At 39.3% G+C, this 4,338-nt stretch overlaps 1 long non-coding RNA gene across 1 annotated transcript; it reads right to left on the reverse strand.

Annotated features, from left to right (window-relative positions):
* Nucleotides 1-1,526: 1,526 nt before the first annotated feature.
* On the reverse strand, nucleotides 1,527-2,487 carry LOC144588327 (uncharacterized). Its single transcript, XR_013543838.1, has 2 exons — nucleotides 2,324-2,487; nucleotides 1,527-1,566 (listed from the first exon to the last, which is right to left on the reverse strand). It is a non-coding gene; the product is annotated as an uncharacterized LOC144588327 (long non-coding RNA).
* Nucleotides 2,488-4,338: the final 1,851 nt, after the last annotated feature.

Here is a 4,338-nt window from a genome sequence, read left to right on the forward strand (position 1 = left end):
TGAAGGTGCACCCAAGAGAATGAGAGTGTGTGGGAGTGAGGGAGAAAAGGCATGTGTGAGCAAGTATAAAGACCGAGGAAGGATGGCAGTGCAGGCCTAGCTCTGACCTAAAGCACAGGGGCAGGGGCACAACTTCCTGCACTGGGCAATTCAGGCAAAAAAAGGAGGGGGAAAAGGGAGGAGCAGGGGAAGGCTTCATAAACTGATGAAAAAGGCACAAACAAAACATGATTGAAGAAAGGGATGTGCCATCAGTGGGGGCATTGTGAGCTCATGACTCATTGTCTGCCTCCCTCCCTCCACAGCTCCGTATACTACACTGAGCCATCAAGAAGGATGAGAAGGTGCCTCAGAGAGAGTAGAACAGGGAGCATTCCTTTAGATGCTTATGTCCTCTAAGCTGGACAAATGTGTGTCCCCTTGTACCTCCTGGGATCTCTAGGGTGGGGAGGACTCACTCTCCCTCATGGCCTGCCTCAAACCTCCCACCAGAACAGAAGGGAGGGAGACAGGCATCCTCCGATGGGACGGCATAATGTCTGGCGGGAAGAGCTAATAGGCAGCTTTGCACCAAGACTGTTCTGCCACAACTTACTAGTTTGGACCTCTTCACTTGTATAGTTTTACCCAAAATACATACTCATGATATGAAAATAAAATAGGGATAGTAATTTGTATGGATTTGCAGAAGCCTGAGTGTGTTTCTCTGTTGCAGCCAAAAAAAGGGGGTACCACATCGTCTCAACAATTCTTGCTTAGCACAAGACTTTGTGGTCTCTTGTCATCACATGCCAGCAAGTTGCTTGGGACTTATGATGAACTTTTGAATGAGTGCCACTTGCGAGTGGGTGCATGGGGGTGGTGTCACAAAGGAGCTGGACATTTTTAGAGTAAACCAGCCGAGGACTTATGGTTTCTTCTGTACTCTTTTACCAATATATTGGAGGTTGTTTTCATTACTTCATAAAAATGTCTTTTTATGCAAATATGGTGTGTGTGTGTGGGGGGGGTCACAGGTTATTTGGCTATTTAAAAAGGGGGGTAATGACCTGAAAAATGTTGGGAAACACTGAGCTATGCTGTTCAATATCTAAGGGGTGTGTGAGAAGCAGAGCACTGAGTGTTGTTAAAACCAGTCAGTTGGACAAGAGAGTTTGTGTTCGATTAGAGTGAAGTCTGTGAAAAGCTGTGCTGTTGGAAAGTGCTCAGGTGGTCTGTTTTTGTGATGAAACTGGAGATAACAGCATGTTCTCCTTAGAACTTGTGTACAAGTAAACATTTCCCTCTCTCCCCCATCACAGAATTCTATGTTTAGAAGACAAGTAAAAGACATTTCAGCTGTATGATAAGAATTTGACAGCTTGTAATACTGAACCTTCTTATTTTGTGTTTTTTGTCATGGACTTTTCAGGATACGATTCCTCCTGATTATTATTTTTGAAAATAACAAACACAATATTTTACCATGCCTGCCTGTATATGTTTATTTTATTTTACTTATGTTGTGTTCTTATGTTTAAGATTACTTGTATCTCAGATGAATCTGCAATGTGTCTGTAGCTTTTCCTGAAATAAAATACAAGATAGCTTTAAATATATATACTGTAAATTTTTTTTTTCATTTTCAAAACATAAACAAATACAAAAATACAAAATACTTACTATACAGTCTAAAGCACAGTGCACCCCATACCCACAGGACCCCTTGGAACAATACTTTTAATACGAACTTCCTTTCTAAAATTGTATTGATTGTTGTTTAGAGTCTTTCCCCTTTCCTTTCACTAATACAAATTCAACAAATCTACCCCAAATAACAAAAATATTTGAACTTATTTCCTTTCTTTTCATCTTAAATTCAGTAGTCAATTTATCATTTAAAGCAATGTCCCATGTTGCATTATACCAATCTTCTAATTTAATATCATTTTTATATTTCCAAAATCTAGCTATTAATATTCTAGCACTTGTCATAAAATTGGAAATCAATTCTTCTGAACAATAATCACATTCTGTTGTTGTTTAGTCATTAAGTCATGTCCGACTCTTCGTGACCCCATGGGGTCAACACAATCAACACAGTCTTTAAAGAATTTAACTAGATGTACTCATTCCTTATCTTTCCCTTTGAAGGTTTATGCAGAAAAAGACAATCTTCAAAAGGAAGAAATGCCTTTTAAAAGTTGCTTCCCATGTCGGCGATGCGAAGGCTGGGCTCTTAGCTGCTCATCCCTCCTGAGCAGAATTTTTTTTAAAAAAGCTGACGAACCGAGGCATATTTGTTGAAAGTAAGTTAGGTTGACTACAACTGCACTTTGTTTACCTTTATTGATTTTCTCAGTTACTTCTGTAAGGGGGTAATTGAATGCAATTTGGAAGGAATCTGGCTGTTGCATGACTATGCAAATTTCTCTCTCTCCAGGGTCACAGATTTGTAGGTTTCATCTTGCTAGAGCAGAAGCTGAAAAAAAATGCAGGCTGCATTGTTCTTTCTGCACTTCTACCTATCTTATTTATAATCTTGTATTCATTATTACTTCTTGCCTATAACTGGACATATAGGGTTGCCGTTAAAAACGTTAGTATCACATTTCCCCTTCTGCCACCTCTCTACCCATTGATGTTTAGTAATATACATGTGATATGGTAATTCAGCACCACAATCTCTCACACAAACAATTGACAGTGAAGGGCAGCATGGACAGCAAACTTACACCACACCTTTTGTAATCAGAGGAACAAGCTGTACTTCTATCACATCCATAAAGCCTACCCCCATATGGGTTAATTCAGAATAAAATTACAATATCTGATGTAGGTTGCCCAGAGCTGTAAAGGGTAACTGAGGAAAATTTCCACTATTCCCCACAGCTATAGTCCTCTTCCTCAGCTCCTATGGCCCCTGCCAGGATGGTTGCCCATCAGATTTACTCAGGGATCCATAAACCTTATGGGTAGCCCTGTTCCCCACTTAAGGGTAAACAGGTTTTGTGGACTTCATGTGGAAATGGCATCTGAACTAGCTCACCCCACAGAGAGATGAATTTACTGTGTTATTTTGACCTGAGAGGATTAATTCACAATTTTGGAGGTTTGACCTCATTGTTTTATTTTCCACACATAAATCCTTTGACCGGTATGAATCATTAGCACTGTGTTTACTTGCTTCAAAATTATTAGAATATTTAACATGGCCCAGCCTAGAGGCAATAATGTGCAATTTTCTCCAGCATCTAGATTGTCATTTGGCATTATCCCTTTGCTAATGGCTCTTAAGCGAGCTTTTGCTCTCTGTGACAGTGTTCATATCCAATTAATTTTGTGAATAAAATTTTATGAGACACGGAATTAAATGACTGCTTGAAATCTCTCCATTAAATCTGCTGTGCTCCCTTTTATTTATTCACATTTGTCACTGTAGCAATAAAGATTGGGGTGCTGGTGCTGAGGAATCACATCTATTTGACAAGAGCTGTTATTAAATACATTCATTCTCTGACCTCCGGCTGTATTATTTTGAAAATGATACTGTCATTGTTAGGAGGACAGGTGGCTCAAGTCAAACACAAATGAAGTAAAACCGTGGAAGAAAACAGTTATTTGATATTCTGATAGTCAGCAGGCCTCCCTCTCATCATCAGAGATTGGGATGAGGATTTTTCGTTTACCAGGACACCAATGTTGCTCGGCTAGTCTGGATAGCTTTTCTAAACTCTGCCCATGACTCACTGATGTCAGTCATTCTGGTGGCTGCTGCTAAATTCCTATCTTAGTCACTTATAGCATAACCCCATACTATAAATCAGTGGTCACCAACCTTGGGCCTCCAGATGTTCTTAGACTACAACTCCCATAACCCTTCACCATCACCTCTGCTGGCCAGGATTTCTGGGAGTTGAAGTCCAAGAACATCTGGAGGCCCAAGGTTGGGGACCACTGCTATAAGTGACTCAGTGTATTCAGAAGCAGGAATGGGTGAGAATTTCCTTTCAATTTATTTTCATAACAATTTCCAAAATTCACAAATTTTTGCTTATACTAGACACAAAAAATATGACATGCAAAAATAAAAATTAGGACACAGGAGAAGGTGATGCTGAATTTTTTCTCTCTTCATTGTTGTTTCAACCATTATAGTCATAGCAACTACAAATTCAAAACATATAAGCCAAAATACTATTTATATGATTCATACAGTATGTGCACAAGTGAAATGGAATAAGTCATGGTGGTGAATTGTTGTTCATTAACAAAATGTTAGTTGCACTCCTGGTTGTGCATCCTATGAAATGATGAATATGGAACTAGGAATGTAACTGGCTTTTCATTGTTGTTTAG

The sequence above is a fragment of the Pogona vitticeps genome, chromosome 3 (genome assembly GCF_051106095.1).
Source record: "Pogona vitticeps strain Pit_001003342236 chromosome 3, PviZW2.1, whole genome shotgun sequence".
NCBI classification, from domain to species: domain Eukaryota; kingdom Metazoa; phylum Chordata; class Lepidosauria; order Squamata; family Agamidae; genus Pogona; species Pogona vitticeps.